A 23,365-nucleotide genomic window follows, 5' to 3' on the forward strand; every position below is an offset into this window, starting at 1 on the left:
TAGCAGTTTTCCTCCAAGGGAATAACTGCTGCAAGATTTCCCACTCCTGTAGAGAGTAGTTGTGTAGAAGGGGTTGCTGCAGTTGGGAGGAGGAGTAGAGGCAAATGTTCTAGGCGGAGTTGGTGCTGATGTGCTCTGTTACCAGCTATGATAGGTAAAATTTTGTGTCTGGATGATGATTTAAATTTCTTCCAGCTGTGAATCAAGACTTTAGCCTCAATCCTTCACTGCTGATCAAAATTGGCAAGCACCCTCAGCAGCGGTGAAGCTGTAGCAGAGGTTTTAAATGGAAGTCAGCAGTGCAGAGCTCATTGAGGGGACATATTTTCCGTGGACTTCCCTGTACAGGCAGAATATGAACAGGCCACCAGTTGCATCCACAAACTGAAACACACTTACACCTGCATACTTTTTTCCTCTGGTGTATCTTAATGATACACATAGTCAAGTACTTAGAAGGATAACTAGCGTGACTTCTGTAAGCCATTTCTAAAGGGTCTCAGGTTTTTTTTGTTGGTGGGGTTTTTTTGTTTGGTTGGGGTTTTTTTGTAAGCAAATCTTTGCATATACTTCCACTGAAGGGAAGATTTGTTCCTCCTTGTAGTGTTTAACAACTCATAAAATAGAGAAGGCAACTTAAACTTACAGATCACTTCAGGTGAACTTGTATTTCTATGAAGTGCTGATGCTTGCTTCCAAAATGTATATTCCATTTTTATTATCAGCTGTTCTAAAAAATGTCTGCTCCATATAATATCACTAATAGTAGTCAGCCATAAAAATGTGAATGCATGCTTTGTCTCTAGCACAGAATAAATCAAAAGACCTGCAGAATTATTAGGTAAAATCACTTATGAGTGGTAATATACTAAAAGAAAGAGCTGCAATCATTCTCTGTCCAAACTTCCATCCATATTAGCTTAAACTGAGACTTTGCTTTTAGCTGATGGGATATGTGCTTAAAGTGCTATGCAGGCACTTAAAAGTGAATGTGCACACACATATACACACCTAGACAAGCATATGTGGAAAAAAAAAAAAGGTAAATAAATGTAGATTAGAGAGCATGCCTTTTGGGGAACCTCAAAAGGCTTAAGTATTGGTTCTTCAAAAAGGTGTATGTAATGGCTACCTGCTACAGACCATGGGTTGGATACAGTTCCCCCAACTGTTCCCTTAGAATCCCTTGCAACCTTTTGCAAAAATATCAGTCTTGGTTACATCCCAATTGATGTAAAAGTTCACTAGTATAATAAGCAGAAGAACTTGTCATCACTGACTAGTCCAGTGGCAGGAGCTCATCATGAGAGATCATGGAAACTTCTTGAGTACAAGCCTAAGTTTTGAACACATAAAAGTAGTTAAGTTTTAGAAACTTACTCAAGACACATCATTGCCCAAAGGGGCTGGTGGAAAATGAGAACTGAGGTTGCCTGGCAACTTAGAGTTTGTTGGGTTTTTTTGGTTGTTTTTTTTTTTTCCTCCCTTGTAGAAGTTTGCTGGCAGTGTGAAAAACTTGAGTGAATAATGAAACAAAGTATTTGCAAGCATCCATCAGATAAAAGCCACAAAGTTACTTCAAAGGTATTAATGCATCTTTTTATTTGCTTTTCATGCACATTCATATGCATGACGTTGTGTTTGGAAGACCATTCATGACAGAAATTCCAGAATGCTTGCATGAATAAATATGAACAAATGTTCATCAGATGTTCATACCACAAGTGGCTTGCTCAGTTCTCTTGCTTGCTTTTCAAAGCTGGTTGTCCATTCAGAGCAGACAAAACACAAAATGAATTTGAGGATTTGCTTTTTATTAATAAATGCTTAAGTAATGTTTGCAAGTATTCTTTTTTGGACACACACATTCTAAAATACATTAAAGGGCTATGATCATAGAAATATTATAAATAACAAATACATTGAATTTAATTTAAGTTCCTTTATGAATAAAAAATCCTGTTTTCTACTGGTAGTTCACACCTGTGTTGGACCACAAGTAACTGCGAATATTTAAAGTTAAGTTGAGTATATTGGATGCCTTGGAAATCGGATCTATTTTAGGTAGCTGGGATCCAATAATCCATTTTTTTTTCTACATGGTAGCTTGGTTTTTTAAATCCTTCTGAGGCAGATCATCAACCATGAAAGTTACCTTCAGGAAGCACTATTAATTGTAAGTTTAGGTGGTGCTAAACCTATAGATATTATGAAATTCTTACCTGCTGCAGTTTCTGTAGAAGCGTGAATGCCATCAAAACTATTGGCATTAATAGGGGCCTTTCTAGTGATTTAAATCTACTTTAGTTTGGGCTGCACATATCTTGTTGACAGAACATTTAACTTTTCTCAGTGTGCTGTATACTCAGTTCCTTGTGCCTCTTTCCATCTGAATGGGTGCATTTAGGTGCAGCTGACAAGGCTGCAGGGCTGTGAGCCAAGGCATGCTTGCCACCAAGCTTATGTGGAAATCCACTGACTTCAGCTAAGCTAAGGGGACATCAGCACAAATATGCATGTATCAAACTAATCCACTCCCAATTAAGAGTATTGGGAAAAGCTATGGCACATGAGTTGTTGGATAAAAGCAGGATCCCACATGTGATTATTCAGGAAAAATATTTGTGGGTGAACAAAAGTTTTTGGTACTCCAATAAAACTTATTTCTTACTTAGTAGCCTCCATCAGCAAGCACCTCTTTCTCTTCTTCATTGCTCTCGTATATTGAAAATAAATACATATGTTTTCTCTTGTTACTATTTTTATGTGATTGAAATCATTAGCATACAATCAATAAGAATATTAATTATTAATAATAATAAACTGGTGGGTTAGTATGTGATCTTCTTGTTTGTGAGCCTGAAGTTTCAGAGATGGCATCATCTGTAAGAGAGCACAAAATAATAACAACAGTGTCACTTCAGAAAGGTGAGCTGGTTTCTCAGTGTGTGTAGAGGAGAACAGAGAGGGCTCTATGGTTTGATTTCAGCTCACTTGAAAGCCTGGGGAACCGTGGATTTTATATGGCCAGAGCTCAGCAGAACAGAGCTTTGTCTTGATAACTCAAAATGACTAGATCATGCCTGGTAGCTGGTCCTGGAAACCTGACCCTTGTCACAGGCTGACTATATCAATTTGCAGTAGATTGATGATGTATAGACTGTGGGTGCCCCAGGGGAGGCCCAAGAAAGGCCTGAGAAACATTGTATTGTTAATCCATACCCCTCATTAATTTTTGCTGTGCTGGATTTCAACTAGCTGGCAGGAGTAGAGTCGTCAGAGGGAGAATGTGGCGTTGTCTGGTGTTGTTATTGTTAGTTGCCTTTTGAATGAAAGGAAGTTTTAAAATATCTTTTCTCCAAAGTTTAATACATCAAAACTGGCAGGATTCTTTACTTTCCTCTCTACCTATCTTGTCAAGTGCCTGGAATTCCTGGATTTTCTTTGTATATTGATTTAGTGCTCTCCCCTCGACAGCCTGAGCTTTATCTCTTCCCGATAACAGTCTCTCTCTATCCTTTCCCAAGTAGTGGCAGGCATATTATATACATTGTAATCAATTTACGTTTCACTACCATTCATCAGCTCTTGTGCTGCTGATGGAGACTGTAGCCCTGCCTTCACTGTTTCTTTATGTACTTCAAGATTTGTTGCTTAACCATTTCTTCTCAGTGCACTGCAAGGTTTTGATTTGAAGGAGACTGTAGTTTTAAACGTGGTTTCCATCAAACACTAACATCTTTGTCAAACTTCAACAGAATTAACCTTAACTGCAAAGGAAGTTTTGACTGCCATCATAAAAATGTTTGATTAGTGTTAATAATTTATTAAATTGGTTTGTCCTGACACTGCCAACATGTTGGAAATCTCTCAACCATTAAAACATTAACAGAGGCTGTAATACAATGCTCCTTCTGTTCCACGTTTTATTTCAAGACTGCATTCTTACAAGCCTGGTTCTGTGGTGTTCCAATATGCTCTCATTAGGACTGCATTAAAAGATGAAATATGACAAATATTAAAAAGCGTGGGAATATGGAGTAGAGCGTGGTGGGTGTAGTTTTGTGGGCAACTCTGCTGCGATTAGATTTTTGCAAAGCAAACCTGGTTTTGCAATAAGGGGAAATAAAATTACTAGGCAAGTATTTAACTGAAACAGGCCCAATATGTTTGATAGCTTATGTATTTTAGGAGGTTGGATGAAGCATAGTTAGAATTTCTACTAAGATGTGAAAGCTGATATTGGGCCTGCTTATGCTGAAGCATGCCATTCAATTATATGAGAAATGAAGTCCTGTTTGAGAAAAGTATTAATGCCTTGAGAATAGATTGATCAAACTTTTATTTGATCGTTTACATCTGCACTTGAGTTGCTGGTGGTAGGAGCTCTCCTGTGTTCTACCAGAAACACCTGTTTTGGCTCATGCAGACTCAGGAATTGTATGTAACGTATTCTGTATAAAAGGCCATTTAAACAATAACAAGAGTTTGGTTTATTTCCCAACTGGATGGAAGATAGTTGAAATGGAGGCTCGGTTTATCCTTTGTGAGTTGCTGTTAGTATCAGTGAAATTAAGTAACAATTACTTTTTTTCCCTCTATTCAGTACTCCTATATGAGTTCCAACATTGTCTCAAATGTGTAGACTGAGGTTGCAGGTTGCATCATTGAAGCACAGAGATGTTGACAACTGAAAGAAAAACTTTCTTTTTTCCCACCCCAGTCATGAATGTGTATTGAAAATAGTTCCAGTACCTACCTTTGAAATTTAATGCAAGGCTTTTGAACTCTGGGAGTGAACTGCTCCATAATTATTCATAACAGCTGGACTGGTCCCCTCTTAACTCTTCTCTTTTTGGTACCTGAAAAAATATGATGGGTACACTAGTGAAAGGTGTATTCTACTCTACAGAGGGAAGTGATCTAAGCTACTCATACCTGTATGTCCTAAAATCCACGTGTTTTCAAATTGAGAACAAATCCTTTAGGCAAGATTTGCTTAGTTTCTGTATTTTATCATTCCCAGTTACTCAGCTGCATGGAGTATAAATCTGAAACAGTTGACCTTAAGTCAGAGGACTGATTTACAGTGAAGTCAATGAGAGTACAACTTGGACCTTCTTCCATTAAGTCTCCACCCATTTCTCCTTTCTGTTACGTGCAGGACAATTTTATGGAAATCATTACCATAGGTCAGCCTCTTTGCAGTTCTCTAAACTTCAGAAAGTCATTCTTAATAAACTAACAACACTGCAAATGTTAATTTGTTTTAGTAAGTACTGTCTTGCAAGATGTTGGCAAGAATTGTGTAGCAACAGTACATTAATACATAGAAAATAATCAATTGTTTCAACATCACAAAGTAATAATCTATCAGCTCAATAAATTCCCAAATGATGTGTCAAATATGTGAGTGTTTGGGGAACAGACTGAGCGTAAACGTTAAAATTCGGGCTCTGGAACTGCCAGGAATAGAGTTACTCTTGCTTTTTTTATGGTGGTGGTTGCCTTTGTAGTTGTTTCCTAATTACTTGCTGTGTTAATAATGAAAATTTCTGAGCTTTCAGAACATTCAACATAGTTCTACATTTTATTAATTACAACAGGAAGATGACTACTATGAGATGTGAGATATTTTAATATGAAGGTTCAAATGTTGTCTCTTTTCTGCTCGGCAAAGTCACTAGCTGTGACTAGACTGTTTCCCCATGGTTTGGGAGCCTACACGCTGTTTGTTATTAGGAACATTAGATACTTTGTATCTTGAGATGTTTACTGTCGGTCTTGGTTGGAGTGGGATAAACTAAGATAAGCACTCTTACTAAGTGCCAAGAAATTTCCATCTTAAGAGCATCCTCAGCTCCTCCTGACAGTAAATGATCTAAAAGTCTTTCTAAAATGGAAACCAAAGATTGTATATTACCTGTACAGAAAAGGCAAAGTGAGGAATCTCATATTCATGGTGAATGCATTCCCATACAATTTTTTTTCCACCATAAAGAGGGTTGGAAAATTTTGAATTAAGTCCATAAACTCATTATTTTCAGTTCCAATGTTGTTTCTTTTCTAACGGAACTCCTGTCTCAGTGATTTTGTAAATAGCCTGCAGTTACATGCCCCTGAGTGTGGTCTAATGAGGGTTGGAGGGTACCTCTTAGATCATGTTGGAAAATTAAAGGGACTTTTTTCCTCTAGCTTTTCAGACTAATTATTCTCTCTTTTTATATGAGAACAATCCTCATATATATCTTGAAATCCTCTTCAATGGCACCATTTTCCTGTCCACAGCTTTGATGTACTGCACATACTTAACAAAAAAGGCTGTTTTGGGAACAGCGGTCAACAGATCCCATCATGGTCCTAGCTGTTTAACGGTGAATTCAAATACTGTTGCATGAATGAACTGAAATTGAACAGAGAAAGAAAATCTCTGTTCTGTTCAAAACAAAGCCATGCTCTTCATCTCCAATTATTTGTACTCATCTTTTACCCATTTTTCTATCATTTAAGGATAGTAGCTAATGAATAAATGGACCACAAATACATCTGGCTCACTTCTCTGCTTATGTGCTGTGACCTGATGCTTGAATTGATATTGCCTGTTACCTGTGTCTCTGGTCTTAATTTGTGTGCATTTGGTGACTTCGTATACCCTTCTGTTGCACTGGCTAATTCCACTGAAGCTCTCTAAAATAAGGTATAAGCAAGTTTGCACAGTTTGCTCTTTTTGCTGCCTTTCACTAATAGCTACAAAATCATTTTCTTTTAACACTTCTGACCAACAACAATACTAACAAAAGGGACTGTTGCCCAAATATCTGATAGTTCAAACCAGTGTCTTAGAATACTACTTCCTTGTCATTAACTTTGCCCAGCATTGACTTGGAAAATTATGGAGACTAACATTCATGTTCTTTGACTAAGCCATGTAGTCTCCAAATCTCTGCAACAGAACAAATCCTGACTTAACCCTGTATGTATCTCTGACGTGGTATCCTCTAGAGGAGGGTTTCTTTAGTTATTAAATTAATAAATGTGGATTGTACAGTTATTTAAATGATTTGTATGACACTGGATTCCAAGAGTATATTGAATGAAAAAAATCCCCAAACCCTAGATATGCAAATAGAAGATGAAATTTGACTGTAACTCAAAACTAGCCAAATTTTTGACTGTCAGTTTGCATCATTGTGAAAAATAAACAACACAAGGCAGAATGATCCAATATGGATACTGCGATCCTGCACAAGGCAAAACTGTTTAACATTTTTGTCGGTGACATGGACAGTGGGATCGAGTGCACCCTCAGCAAGCTTGCCAACAACACCAAGCTGTGTGGTGCTGTTGATGCGCTGGAGGGAAGGGATGTCATCCAGAGGGACCTTGACAGGATTGAGAGGTGGGCCCATGCGAACCTCATGAAGTTCAACAAGGCCAAGTGCAAGGTCCTGCACGTGGGTTGGGGCAATCGCAAGCACAAATACAGGCTGGTCAATGAGTGGCTTGAGAAGGAGAATGCGGAGAAGGACTTGGGGCTATTAGTGGATGAAAAACTGAATATGAACCAGTAATGTGCACTCACAGCCCAGAAAGCCAACCGTATCCTTGGCTGCATCAAAAGAAGCGTGACCAGCAGGTCGAGGGAGGTGATTCTTCCCCTCTACTCTGTTCTCTTGAGACCCCACCTGGAGTACTGCATTCAGCTCTGGGGCCCCCAACATATGAAGGACATGGACCTGTTGGAGTGGGTCCAGAGGAGGGCCACAAAGATGATCAGAAGGCTGGAACACCTCTCCTATGAAGACAGGCTGAGAGAGTTGGGGTTGTTCAGCCTGGAAAATAGAAGGCTCCAGTGAGACCTTATAGTGGCCTTCCAGTACTTAAAGGGGGCCTACAGGAAAGTTGGGGAGGGACTTTTTAACAGGGACTGTAGTGATAGGATGAGGGGTAATGGTTTTAAACTGAAATAAGGTAGATCTACATTAGATATGAGGAAAAAATTCTTTACTGTGAGGGTGGTGAGACACTGGAACAGAGTGCCCAGAGAAGGTGTGGGTGCCCCATCCCTGGAAGTGTTCAAGGCCAGGTTGGATGGGGCTTTGAGCAATCTGGTCCAGTGGAAGGTATCCCTGCCTGTGGCACGGGGGTTGGAACTAGATGATCTTTAAGGTCCTTTCCAACCCAAACCATTCTATGAGGACATAAAGGATAGGATGGCTCAAGACTTTCACGAGGTGATAAATAAATGACAGGGTAGAAGAAAAAAAAAAAAAAAACAACAGCAAAAATAGCCTATATTTAAATACTAGAGTAATGAAAATCAATGTTAGAGAAACACTAATTTCAAAGATAGTTTTGAAAATCGGAACAGCAGACAACAGGAAAGGCAATGACATCTGAAAATAAGAAAGCCAGGCTGGAGAATTAAGATATAGGAATGAGACACCAGCAAGTATAGATCTCGTTGTTTGTGACTAGGAACTAAAGAACTATACTTAGTGTGCCGTGCTTCTTGTTTTATTTCCTAGTGCAATAAGGTTACATATTCCAACCTATTATAGGTCTAGATTCGTATCCCTTCTTAACTCTCTAGGTTCATGTCTTCCTAGATGTGAATTTAACTGCATGATCAGTACAAAGTCCTCAGAGAAGGTGGTGCAAATTAATAGTGATGTCTGCATAAGTGACAGTTCCCTAGCCACTCAGGAGTTTAACATTTCTAAAAGCAAATTGGATGTTTTGTTACATAGCCTTTGAGTTGTTTGGGTCAGTCTTTTGTGTTTCTGTGTTGTCTTTTGTTTCTACCTGCCCTACCTCATTAGCTAATAAGTTTTATATCAAGAGCTAGGCATGAAAAATAGAAATGTAGGTGCTGAGTATTTTCTTAACCATATCCAAGCAAATTATCCACAGAGTAGTATCTTTCTTTTAAACTGCAATTCAACTTTTCCTTGTAAATGGAGGCAGAAGAAGCCAAGGCAGACAAGGACTCATAATTTTATCCTGCTTCTGCATAAAGTCTTGTGTCTGATGGTTGGTGCAGCGCAGTCTTGTGTTATATGAGTACATCATGTGCAGAGTTCAGGAATGGGAGCTGTTCCACAAATAGTCAATATTTAGCTATGATTATTTAAGCTGCACTGGTATTGCATGGGCATCTTTAACAGGAAATAATGAACTTTGTTCCTTTCTAGTAAAGATGTTATCTTCGTTAAAAGATCCCTCAAAGCTGCAGTGCACCTGTCCTTTTATATGCAGCTGCATTTGACTTGTTAGAAATCTTTGTACGATCAGCAAACAATTAACATTGTTGCCTGTTTGTTGGGGGTTTTTTTTGTTGGTTTCTTTTTTTTTTTTTTTTTTTTAAAAAAAAGACTATACCACTTTTTCTTTCTCCCCTTTACTCCAACTCACAAACTACAAATCACTTCCTGGTGCTCCAGTTAAAGGCAATTTCTTCAGAGATATAACATCAGGTGATTTATGCATTTCTTTCTGGTATAATAAAGATAGGGGAACCTTTCAGCGTAATTACTTAACTAGCCAAATATTTGTTTTAGATATATTGTAGTTTGTATTGCTCTGTGGCACATTAGACGAAGTATATATTGTGAGAGTGGGTGGAACCTGGTGGCTACCTTAATTCATCCCGACCCCAGTCGGACATTTATCAAAAACCACTCCAGGGAGGCAAGATTTATCACTCAAATGGGCAACTGCAGAAAACTTGTTATTGTTTTGGCAGGAGTCTAATGGAGGGTAGATTTTTCACTGTTACAGGTGTTGACAGTACTGCATCCTGCATCCATTCTGGAGCAGCTGATTGCACTAGAGAGCACTTCTTACAGAATTAACTCTGTTACAAGCACTGAGAGGGGGCTGATATGCCACAGTTTTATATTACAGCATTGTGTTATTTAAAGGAAAACGATGCATAGCAAGCAGAAGGATTGCAGCCACATCCTCTCTCTTGGTGGAGAGTGAGCCCAATGACGGGAGCAGGTCTGAGGGCTGGGCAGCAGCCCATGGAGGAAGGTTTCTGCAGCTTCCTCTGGTGTGCCTGTCTGCAGGGCTCTGGTGGGTGCAACCAAATTGTAAGAAGACTCTTCCAAGATGGAAACTTGAAACCAATGTTGTTCTCCCATACAAAGACTGTCTTTTAAGTGGAAAGGCCAGCACACTCAAACTTTGGAGCACCATAGACTTCTTAATCTTTGCCAATAATGCATTTGAATTGATCCATCCTTATGTTTCAGAGCACTTTGGAAAAAAATATCACATGGTACTTTCTGTCTCGGGTTGGAAGGCATGAGCAGGAAAAGAGACTTGCTGCAGAATTATAGGGCAAGTGGGAGAAACTGGGATGAAACATAAGTCTGCTCATCTTTACGCCGCTTTCAGTAGCATCCCATTGCAACAAAAAGTATACAGCTGTTCACATTGGCTTTACTTAACTTGCTTAAAGTAAAGCAAGTACTTAAATACATTTTTGTATTTAGATGTTGTCACCGCAGATATGCCATTATAACCCAATGTCCTGGTTTCAGGACAGAGTTAACTGTCTTCCTAGTAGCTGGTACAGTGCTATGTTTTTGAGTTCAGTATGAGAAGAATGTTGATAACACTGATGTTTTCAGTTGTTGCTAAGTAGTGTTTAGTCTAAAGTTAAGGATTTTTCAGCTTCTGATGCCCAGCCAGCGAGAAAGCTGGAGGGGCACAAGAAGTTGGGAGGGGACACAGCCAGGGCAGCTGACCCAAACTGGCCAACGGGGTATTCCATACCATGTGACGTCACGTCTAGTATAGAAACTGAGGGGAGTGGTGGTGCGGGGGATCACCACTCAGGAGCTAACTGGGCATCGATCAGTGGGTGGTGAGCAATTGTATTGTGCATCTCTTGTATATTCTAATCCTTTTATTATTACTATTGTCGTTCTATTAGTGTTATCATTATTAGTTTCTTCTTTTCTGTTCTATTAAACCGTTCTTATCTCAACCCATGAGTTTTACTTCTTTTCCCAATTTTCTCCCCCATCCCACTGGGTGGGGGGGGAAGTGAGTGAGCGGCTGCATGGTGCTTAGCTGCTGGCTGGGGTTAAACCATGACACCCAATTATTAATACTCCTAAAAAAGAAACATTATATTTTACATATGCGCAAGAGAATTTTCCTCCTCTGGCTACATGTTGAGAAGTGGGTGGGGGGTGGGAAAAGGATTAACAGGGTGGGGGTGGAAAAATGTATTTTAGCAGAAGAAAGAGCATGCACAGTTATAGTCTCACAGCAAGAAATAAACATTGTAATCATAAACAAATGTAACCTTGAGTACAGAGAAGACAGTGATTTTATTGTATTGACATATGGCGCTTGGGCAACGATGGAGGATTTGTTCTCTTACATTAGTCAGGACGCATTGGCAGACAGGCCCTTTCTGTGGCCATTGCTTCCAGATAGCATGTCAGACCTTGGGTTATAACATGTCTAGGACTGGACAGACAAAGGCAAAGAAGAAGGCTTGCTTCAGGGGAGATGGGGGAAACCTCTTCACCTGCAGGCCTGAGTGTGAACGTTCTCAAGAACAATGCTGGAAACCAAACCAGCATCAAGAAAACTTCCCTTCCATAATGTGCCTGCCTTGCCTTTCACATTTATTTAAATGCTTACACTTACAGTCTGCAAAGTGTTATCTGAGTGTAGTGTCTTGAGGCACAATAATCCAAAGCTAGCTCTGCAGATCTATGCAAACTGTGATGAGACAAACTGACAATGTGGCTCTACATGAGACCATGCCCTGTCCTCATGTGTCGGGTTTCTGCTTTCAGTGCCACCTGCTTAGATTCCATCAGGTTCCTCACACAGATTCTATGGGATTGTGTTTCTAAATCTGGATCTCAGTGAGAGGTGGGAATTGTTATTTCTTGTAAAAGAAGCTACCCCAGAGGAAGGAGACTTCTATTGTGTGCTCAGGGACACAATCTGGACGGCACAACTAACTGACAGATAGTGCTGCATAAGGATGTGAGAAAAGCCTTGGCCGTCCAAGAGTCTCCAGTATTTAAATTAAGCAAAATCAAGAATGTATTTGCAAGGGGGTACTTGCTCTTCTTTCTTTCTGTTTCTGTTCAACATATGTTAGCTGTACTTTCAAGTTTTTGATAACCTCACTGCATTGTGATATTAAATTCTTTTTTATGGGGGAGAAGTGAGGCAGAGAAAAAAAAATGTCTTGACCAATGTCCTTTAGGGTATTCATACAGAACTGGGTATTAGAGCAAGATCTCCAAGTCCAGCTCAGTGTTTATTTAATGTGTTGTTTGTATGTGCTTTAAGAGTACCTTCCAACTCTTCACTTGTTCGTTTAGAATCCAAACTAATTCTAAATAACCCCCCTGTTTTGTCAAGATCAGATTGCAGATGCTGGATGCAAATGTAACATGAAACTTAGATCCTGTTTGGGTTTTCTTTTTGTTTGCTTGGTTTTAGTTCTAACACTAGGAAGCTTTTAGGGATGTTAAAAAAAAAAAAAAAAGCAAACAAAAAAAACCCAACCCCAGTTCAGAGTTATTCTATTCCAGTGCAAGCATAAAGAGGGCCTCTCTGTTATACTATTGCAAAGAAAAAAATCAAGACCTGCATGTTCCTTCTCCTGTAAAGTGTTTCCTCATCTGAAGTAGCATCCCATGAAGGAACAACTCCTATTTGAGACAGTAAAACTAAAGAATGTTTTTGCAGATTGACAGCATACACAACAAATTCTGGGGCAAATCTTCAATAATGCTTCTTAATACCCCACTGGCATATGGAGCCCAGAAACATCTAAAAGGTGAGCCTTTGTTTGTTGTTGCTGCTGTTAAGATCAGAACCTGTTTCTTGTGAGACACTTCTAAATGAGTAGCCTTGCAGCAACTCTCTTTGAGAGTCAGGGAATAACTCAGTCTGGAAGGGGCCTCTGGAGGCTGCCTGGTCCAACAACCATGCTTAAAGCACGTCCAACTTTGAAGTTAGATCCAGCTTCAAAGATAACTTGGGTTGCTCAGGGCTATGTCCAGTCGGGTGTTGAACATCTCCAAGGACGGAGGCTCCTTGGCACCCCTGGGTGCCTGTACCAGTCTGTGACCACTCTCATGGTGAAAAAAAATTTCCTAACATCTAATTGGAATTTCCTTGGCTGCAGCCTGTGTCTATTGCCTCTTTCCTTTCACTGTGGACCTCCAGAAATTTGGCTCTGTCTTCTTTAAAAATGCCTGTTATATAGATGAAGAAAACCATAAGATCTCCCTTCACCTTCTCTTCTTGAGATTGAATAAACCCAGTTGTCTCAGCCTCTCCTCTTCTGTGCTCCAAATCCCACCAAATCAGCAGACTGGTCCCTTCATCCAAAGCAAAAACTCAAATTAATTTGCAACAGATATGTCTGAGCTTTCAAGACATCAGTGAAGGCCAGACATGTGGGGTAAGTTATTTCCATGTTTGAAGGGAAACGTGTTGGCACAGGTGCAAGATACCTTGTTGCTAATGTAATTTTTGGCAGGTATGTTCGCTCAGACAAGTTCGTTAGATGGCAAAAGCAAAACGTAGTGTAACTTACATTTCTCACACGTGGCCTCACAAGCAGCCTTGTGTTCAAACCTCCAGTCAGCCTGTGTTGCGTTGGCTTTTCTCCGGCCACATGGCAATGCATATCCGAGAATAACATTCAGTAAATTATTCGGTAAATAGCAGAAGGAATAATTTTTGAGTACTCTTGTAACTTCTGACTAGAATTTCAATTTAGTTATACGAACGGCCAATATTATTCCCTTTATTCCAAAACATTAAAAAATGTTTGGAAAAAATATATGTATAGTTTGAATCATTTCACGGAGTGATTCTTCACTGATTTAATAGATAAAATTGATTCCAGCTTATAAAAATCCTTTCTGGACCTTGTCTGTCACCAGCTTTTATCTCACTTGCTCCATTGTAACCTGTCTTCATTGTAAACAAGGTTTCAAAGACATTGTGATGACAGATTGAATGTCCAAACAGAGAAAACAAAGCCTAATTGTGTAGAAAGCTTACTTTATAGGTTTTTTTAGGTGGTTTTTTTTTCCTCACAGAGTCAAAAGGGCCTTTAACTGAATGAATTTAATTGTTGTAGAAAAGTTTTCTTTCTATATGCCCTGTTGGGTATCTTGGTTATCTTTCTTTAGTCTGCACTTTCGTGCCAGGTGGGGATGGGGAAGTGTTTTTTCAGGCTTTATGCTGACATTATGCCTTCTTGGCTGTGGAGGTATTTTGTATTCTGTGTGTATACACATGAACCAATGGGTGGCCAACAGACTGTAAATACTATATATAGTATCTCCAAACTCACTTGCCCACCTATTTGCAATTGCCATTGGCACGGTTGCTTAAAATTTCCATCAAGGAAAAGGATATTGTTGTGTTCCTCGTACTGGTTATCTTGCAGTTAAAAAGCTGCTTGCCTACAGAGTCAATACCATAACATAACAGCAATCTCTGAGGAAGAGAAATGAGGAAGGGATTAATGTGAGGAGGGGGAAGCAGGCAGCATTTACTGTCCTGCCAGCTCTCATAGTGGCTGCCTTCATGATGAAAACCAGTGCCATGTAATTCTGATGGCTCAGCTTAGCAGGGGTAGCAAGAGCTGTGTTTGGCACAGCACTTGGTCATTTTGTCATGACATTACTAGGCCAACCTGCATTGGTTTAGAAACTTCTCTGAGCCCCAGATTCCTCCTTGCCAAAACTGCTGAAGCAGTGTTCATGAGAAATTTCCGCTGTCCATGTTGGAGAAAGGCAGTCTATTGCAGCTTTTTAAAAATCTGCTTGACCAACTATAGACTATGATGTGATGCTGTTGTGCCATGAACAGTAATCTTCAATGACTTTACCAGAGGAGGCTTTTTCTTTGCCATTAACAGTGGCATTGAAGATGCCCATAGCTAATATTTGGAGACCAGGAGACCCTCTGTTCAGGTGGGTTTTGGCACCATAATTTAGTTTTAATCCATGTTTAACTGATGGAATTTACATTCTTCCACTCCCCAGTTTCTAAATCAATGATAAATATTTCAGCCTGCCCTTTTCCTTACTGGGGTACAGCGTAAGCAACCAGAGTGGCCATCGCTGATGCTATTGCTGCATGAGTACCTAGAGCCCAGCAAGGCTGGCTCCCAAGCAAATGCAAGTGAACAATTTACTCTAAAGGGAACTTCTGTATATGAATATGTGTCAAGTAATTTGTGGTGCCTTTGATGATATGGTACATGAGTTGAGGTCTCACCTGCAATACCTGTGTCCTACAACACTCCTTTCAAGACCCAAATAAGCTGTTCTGTTTTCAAGCTGTCACACTGTATGCTCCTGTTTAGTCTGATCTTTTCTACTGTATTACAGCCTCACTAGCTGTGTGCACCTGTGATTTGTTTTCTCCTTCCTAAGTGTAATACTTCCAAGTCATTTTTACCAAAGTTCATCTTCTGGTTTTGGACGTATGGATTGTCCTAGAGTGTTTTATCACCTTATTATTTTCCACTATTTCCATACTAGTCAAGAGCCCTGGAGGACAGGATTAGGCCTTGAATCTATGCTTGCAGTATCTCCTTACTTAATTGCTGTCTGCACACTTTTTGCCTGTCCTACTCCATTGTTCAAACCATTCATTAAATAAGAATTATTTCCAGGACAAATACTTCAAGGATACTTCAGATACCTGTTCCTCTGTAGGAATTGTTTTGGCAGTGAATCACCAATAGATGTTCTTCAGTCAGTTGTAAACACCATAGAGTATGTGCACATTTAAACTATTTCTTTCATTAATTTTGATAGTTGCATATGACATGTCAAAAGTCTTATTCAGGCTGAAATATATCTACCGCTCTCCTGCTATCTACTAAACCTATTAATCCATCAAAGAGGAAATTGGACTGACTTGCTGTGGTTGTTTTCTAGTTCTTTTTATCACTGTTATATACCAGTGGTTGAAAATTGTTGGCTTAATCATTTGCTCCAGAACCTTTCCAGGACCTGATTGGTTTGCAATTTCATCAATCATTCTGTGATTCCTTCCTCTTCTTTTCTTTTTATCCCTGTCCTCTGTATACTCTCAAAAGTGATTACCTATGGTTCAAAGACCGTTTTGATTAGTTCATGAAGTAGTCAAGACCAGATTTCATGAAGCCCTGCTTATTTGGAGATACCCGTCTTGTCTAAATAATCGGTCTTTCTTCTGTCCTCTGGTCAGCATTTATACTCTTTGGTGTCCACAGAGAAAGAAAAGTCTTTCTTTTAATAAGAATTGATTTCTCCACCTGCTTCACAGGTCTTAAATGTGGAGTATCAAGCAAGTAATTGTCATGACTCTAAAAATGTGGTATTTACCCTATTTTTAGAGGAAATACTGAAGTGACTTGCCTGATCTTTCACAGCCACTCAGTGGTAAAGGAATAGCACCTGGAAGTTTTTGACTCTTTCTTATGATATTCAGCACTCAGAGCCATCATCATGGGTCAGGACTCAGTTGTGCTAAGCTCTGTGCAAGCAAGATGATCCTGTCCTAGAGCATGTCATAGTGAAAACTTACAATAGGAGGCAGGCAATATGGACAGATAGAGAGGACCACGACAGGAAAACCCAGAAGTCAACAGTAGTCTGTAAGATAAGCAGCAAATCAGAACTTGGCCCTAAATTCTCCTCTCAACTGTTCCTAAAAGAACATTCTGTGAGTGTGCGAGATCAAAGTTTCATTGGTGATGTTGATTCTTCTTGAGATGAAGAAGCCTGAGCAAATTCATGATGTGGAAACTGCAGTTACTGAATTTGACCAATTGCAATTTCCCTTCAAGTACCCCTACAAACAGAATGATCATCTCGGGCTGTCCTTGGCCTCATTGCACGCAATTTATGAGCTTGGTATCCCATCAGCCTTTCAAAGAGAACTAGAAATGCAGTATTTCTTCTCATATATTGTGAAAGGATTCACATAGAAATGTAATATTAGTCAAACATCTTTAATATCTGTATATAATTCAGCATTCAAAGTCACAACCAGACCTAGAAGCAAGATCAGATGACTTTCTAACACCCACTGTGCATTTCTGTGGGCTATTGTGTTAGCTTTGTGCATTCTTGTATTTTCATCGTGCCTATTTTTATTTTCATTCAGGATTCACCCATTTGAGAGGAATATATTGAGATTGTACATGCACAGTGACTACACACTCAGTCTTACTGTTCAGTCTCCATTTTATGTCATGTATTTAAAGCACTCCAACCTGTTTTGTGAATGTGCAGGATGATCTGCAACATAGATGAATCCGGGGTAAATAAGAACCCAAATATTTTATTGTTATCTTGATGGGGTAACTACAAAATTTATCTTCCTTGAACTGTCACTTTAAACTGGCAATTGAAAAAAGCTTTACAGGGATTTTTTTAATTTGTCCATTTGTACTATACAGAAGTAAATCTAGGGATGCATGAAATGGATTTAAGGAGCTATCCTACCTTTCATTATTTTGTCGTCTTTGTGAGGACATGGGATATAGCTGTATCTGTTCAAATTGAAGATAAATAACTGAGGTGAAGACTGCTGATGTAAAGACTGGTTCACTTATTGCTAGGAAGGCAGATTGAGATATCTTAATACACAGTTACTCGTTATTTTAGGGGGGTGTGTATATGTGTATATAGCATGGATGTAGGAGAGTTTGAAACTCCCCATACACAGCGCATTATATCTTGCTATGATCTTTCTGACATCTGACAATCTGGAAGGGAGCTCACAGAGAAGTTAAGGACTTAACTGGCTATATGCTGATTGGTTTCCAAAGTAAAATCTTAGATTATATGATTCAAAACAATGTTCGTATTTTAAAGAAAGTCTCCGTGACCTGAATATGTGGAAAATGGACAGTTACTAGACCAGAAAGTAGACATGTACATGCATTTTAGTGGATGTTTTGATGCTGTGGGTGCTATGTGCATGGTTTATGTAGTGTATTTTTACCTTATAGTTTTGCGGAACTTTTACATAATCTGTGGATCAATTGAATTTTTAAACTGGCTATAACTTTTTCACTCCATGAAAGCAGGCAAAAGATTTGATATAAAGGCTTCTGTAGCTTGTGCACCTCCTTTTTAGATAGCAACTATACTGATTTGCTGACATCAGATTATTTTCAGAGTGGTACCCAAGCCTGCAAATAAAAATGTGTAGCATGTCTTATCATGTACATTAGAAGCACAATTTTGCAAACATCTATAACCCAGCGTTTGGCAACACTGTCTCTGTGCTTGACTGACAGATTATTTGGTTTGTAACAATCCCCAGCCTGGGAGTCCCTCTCTTAAGCCAAACGTGCAGACTTACACTTTCAGTCCTAAAGTTCCCTGCTGTGTTTGTGAAGGCTGTGGCCACCACACATGCACGTGACTAACCTTACTCATGTGAGCCATCCCATTTAGATATGTGCATACGAGGCTGCGATGCCATACCCTAAATGATCAAAGAAGTAATCCAAATCCCAAATTCTTACTTTCATTCAAGCACACACATAATCCTTAACATCCCAAATAGTGTTCTAATTAGCCATTGAAAGCAGTAAGTGTTAGGCTCTGAAAGTGATTATACATTTAAAAGTCACTTGGGTTAATTAAATAATTTAATTTTCATTCATGTTCCATTGGCTTTTTCTCTCCTTTCATTAATTTTAGCCCACAAAAAACCTCACTAAAATCGCCCTTGGAGTAAGTGTAAACTCACAGACTTTGCTCTAATCCCCACAGAGTGTTAGATATTACTTTCAACTCAGATCTAATTAACAGTGTATGTTCTTTATTTAAATCAGAGCATTTCTGTATATTATGTCAAAACAGATACTTATTGTGTGCTGTCATTTTCGGAATATTGTTCTTGTCCATGTCTAGTACAATCCTTAATTTTAGGAGGTGTCACATGACACTAGAGAGTCCTCTGACAGAAAGCAAACCTTTATCTTCTCCCTTTTTGTTTCCAGCATATTTGTACTGGGTTTAAAACTGTGTGTGATTGAAAACTGTGCTCCAGTTTCCTAAAAGAGAAGTTGTCCTTTTCAAAACTACTAGTGATGCCCTTAGCCGAGGGTACAGGAGTTGAATGGCCATTGAGACTGAAGGACTTTTCTAGATCAGGTGTGAATCCCAGTGATACAGCAGTATTGGGAAGGTGACTGCTACCAATAGCTCTGCTTCTGTCACTAGCACAAGGTTTTCATGTCAGCATAAGGCATAAGCACGTGTTTAAATCCTCTTTGCATTTAAAATGGAAAAAGACTGTGCTTTGCAGAAGCTGTGCTTTGTAGAAGATGGCTAGGTTGTTTAATTTTCATCATGTAACCATTTGCTAAAGGGTTTCACTGAAGCAATGCCCAAAACTACAATGAAAAAAAAAAAAGTCAAACAAAAACATCCAGGCAGAAGTACATAAGCGTGTAAGTCTAAAATATATTTAGAATAGCCGTGATGCAGCATCGCACTTATAGTCAGGATGCTGCTTGGACATCTAGGCCTGCCAATCACAAGGATTAATGCCTGACCCAGAGAGAAGGGCCACCTGTTTCACTGGGGCTCAGAGGAGTGATCCTAGTGTTAGCATTTTTATACCTGGGTTGCTGAAGGCACAGGCATGTCAAGATTTTGGTATGGCCAGAATGAAGTATCTGGAACTAGATTTAAAACTCAAGTACCACTTACTATTCTCAATTCTCTTCAGTTGATGTCTCCTACCATTTTTAAGGTTCTTCAAATCTGTATTGTTGAAGTGAAGACGTGAGAAAGAGCATTTGTGATGGTGAGGGAGGCTGTTGGATAATTAAATTTTAAATGCAGTTATGTGGTAAGAACTAGCTTTTTCTTCCTTCCTGACATCTTAGAGAAATCATGGGGATTCAGTGCTTTTAGCACCTCATTTATTTATTTATTTATTGGGATAGAATTGCAGTTGGAAGTCTTATTTCAAATGAATCATTCTTTGTTGCTAAAGTTTAGCAGAGGGAACACTGTTTTGTGGTTTTATCCTCGGTCTTTGACACTGAATGGATTTGTCTGGATCAATAAAACAGGTTCTGATAAAATGAGTATGGATCCTCCACGAAATTTGATTTTCAGTGTGAGAATCTTCCAGACAGGTTGATTTTTAGAAACTACTTGTGGACAGGCATTGATTATGGAACAGAGTTATTTAGGATAGCTGAACGCAACAGTTAAGGCTACATAATCTCCTAGAATGTATTTAAAGCTAAGCAAATCATATGTTGAGATTCTGAATGCACAGAGGTTACATGATTTTTAAGTGGGAGCAAATGGTGCTTCTCTGGACAACTGTAGTAAACCTAACCCAGAATTCAGCAAGAGTTTCTGCCTTCAAACTGCATGAGAACTGCTGTGGCTGGAGGTGATTCCTGAATTCCCTTTGTTAACTCAAAGACACAGATAACAACTTAATTTTCAAAAGCAACCAACTTGAGTGTTGGAATGGCTCAAAATTTGGGTGCTCACATGCGCAAAACTTTAAAAATCTGAGGATGTGCTGCTTTCTGCAAAAACAGGCTCTTTTCTATTGGTTCATGTCTCAGGTAAAAATAAAAGTAGCTTAGGCCACTACTCCAAGTGAGTCTCAAGCCTATAGTGGAAAAAATAGGATAGCAAAATAAAAGTTACCTGATTCTATTTGAGGTGTGCCTGAAGCAGCATGGACAACTGCTTGAGGGACACCTGGGTTTGCCATTGATCTGTTGACCTCGGGCAAGGTGCTTTCCCTCTCTGTTCTTCAATTCTTAAAACAGAGATAACACTCAAGGCCTTCTTTGTCACATGCTTTCAGATCTTCTGATGAAAGGAGCTTTACAGAAACAAATAATAACCCTATTCACTGAGAATTTCATATCATGGCAAACTTATTTTCCAGGTTAGTGCAAATGGGTCCAGGAGTTCTAGAACCAGGAAGCCCAATACGTGCTCTAGGCTAGTCCAGCTCTAAGAGGGAACAAGTTTGAGATGAAACTTGTTGTGCAAAACAGATGCTTTTTAAGTCTCACTCCTAGAAGGATTCTGAATGTCTGATATGTTATTTGCTTATTCTGATTCAGATAGTCTCTGTTCTTGGTTGGTTGCCGCCCCCGCCCCCCTTTTTTTTTTCTTCCCCCAATCTTGTAGAAACTCAGTCTTTGAATGCTTCATTCCTGTCAAGTCAGGCTGACATTGACCTACAGGATCAGAAGTTGCTATAGGGGTGTCAACAGAAAGTCTTGTGTAGCATGATTGTGTAGGTCTCATATCTTTAGGAAACCAGGGCAAAAGTCATTCCTGCTTTCATTCCATTTGCTTTGAAAACCAGAAAATGGACTTGCCAAAACAGTATCTCCAAACTCAAAGCTATCGTTATCCTTAGAAAATGGGATGGGATGCTAGCCAAAAAGTGAAAGAATAAAATTTACAACACAAATGGGACTGCGTTGTGCGTGAAGGTGAGATACCAGTGAAAAACTTCATTGCTGCATAGTCTGATTCAGTACGACTGCTTGCTACAGAGGAAACAGGTGAAAGTTATATATAGGACTCCTGGCTCCATGCAGTGTTGAGCTATCCAAAGAATACAAAAGAATATACAGTTAACCTTATAACAGGCCACAGAAAGGAAAGGAATAGTCTGTTATTCATATTCATGGCGATTAAGTCAAGTCTTTGCACAAAGAAAGAGGTAACATCGAGAGGGGGCCTTTCTGATGCAGAGGTTAAATGGATTGTGCAGGGAATAGACAGGACCTCTGTCATTACATGGTTTTTAAAACGGGGTTATGCAAACACCTGTCAGGAATGGCGTAAGAATACCTGACAACAACAAGGCCTCCTGAGATCCATTTGAACCACCTTTTCTATGATTCTTCTATAAAGTCCAGGTTGCCTTGTGAAACACAGATGTAATGATGGAAACAAGACCTCTGTGCAATAAGCTGTTAAAGTTAAGGTTTGTCTGGCTAGAGACTGACAGAGCTGAAAGTTTGGCTTGTGTAAAACAAACAAGTTCAGAAAAACTGTCCCAAATGAGTCATTCAGCCCTAAGAGGAGGGAGAACCGAAGCCTTTGAAAATAGCCGCAACTTGCCAATAGCAGCAGGACTCAGAAGCACTTTCAGCAAATATATGAGCACAACTCATAAAATGCTAGCATAGTAAATGCCCCATAACACTACTGACTTGCTAAAGGCTGCAAAGACTTTTAGCTCACCCGGGCAGCTCCCAAGCAGAAAGAAGTTTCCCATCCTTGGCTTTGGTCATGGATCCTGGAAGTTGATGCCATGTGAGACGATGAAATGTCATCCATATCCTGTCCACAGTTAGAGAAAGATAAGGTATTATCCAGCAGTGAAATAAGCTGCTGTTTGTCATGAACTTGGATGACAGAACGTGGCAAATGCTGTTGCATCTAAGGTCCAGATCCCAGATCCTTACTCATCTATCTAGTCCTTAATTAATCTGTCCTGAAGTCAGGTGCTTGTTCAGCCACATAATAATTTCCTGAGATACTAACAGAAAGCTACCAGCTCGGAAGCCGGTTGTAATATCTTTCTAAGCACTGCCCAGTGGCACTGGATCTAGCAGCAGAATTTGTGCAGAGTGCTGAACTTAGGCTGTACAGCATTTCACTGCTGCTATTTCTTTGTTTCCCTGTTGATGCTCCTATATACTTTCCCACTGATTTTAATAGACAGTTATGGATAAATATCTAAACAGAAATTTTTACACAAAAATTTTGCTTGAAAACAAAGCCGTTAACTGAGCAATATTGCATTTTCTACAAAAAAAAAATCTATCAAAAAGTTTTTATCAGAAAACTGAAAAATAAACAAAAATGCTTAATGATGTTTTATTACATTTTCTGGTTTGCTTTCTAGTTAAACAAATAAAATTTACTAAGAAAAGCCTCTAGTTTTCCAGTCAGCACAAGTACCAGGCTTACAAAAGCATTTTTGCTCTGCGGAAAAACAGTGTAAAGAGTTGCTTATGGTGAAATACTAACTTGTTACATTAAACTTACTGAAGCAGGAGGGAAAGAAACCCCAACAAATCCTCAAATGGCGATGCTTGCAGTCCACCTTGAACTCACCAAGTATGACGAACAGGGACACTGCTGTCTTAATGTACTGCTGACAGAGCTGCTGTACTCATTAACCTTTGATGAAACAAGATGTCACTTTGTTCACATCAAATGCTCCTTGATGCCAGTGCTCAGAGACTGTTTTTGTTGCTGATGCAGACATCAGCTATTGTTGAAAACATTCTCTCTCCCTTCCAGCGTTTCACTGCCCATGAGGATTTATAGGT

General features: G+C 39.3%; 1 long non-coding RNA gene across 1 annotated transcript; it reads right to left on the reverse strand.

Moving 5' to 3' along the window:
* Positions 1-1,587: 1,587 nt before the first annotated feature.
* LOC115349932 lies at positions 1,588-23,185 on the reverse strand. The gene is made up of 4 exons (XR_003926279.2): positions 23,079-23,185; positions 22,269-22,367; positions 4,760-4,862; positions 1,588-2,883 (listed from the first exon to the last, which is right to left on the reverse strand). It is a non-coding gene; the product is annotated as an uncharacterized LOC115349932 (long non-coding RNA).
* Positions 23,186-23,365: the final 180 nt, after the last annotated feature.

The sequence above is a fragment of the Aquila chrysaetos genome, chromosome 13, assembly GCF_900496995.4.
Source record: "Aquila chrysaetos chrysaetos chromosome 13, bAquChr1.4, whole genome shotgun sequence".
Classification (NCBI taxonomy): Eukaryota; Metazoa; Chordata; class Aves; order Accipitriformes; family Accipitridae; genus Aquila; species Aquila chrysaetos.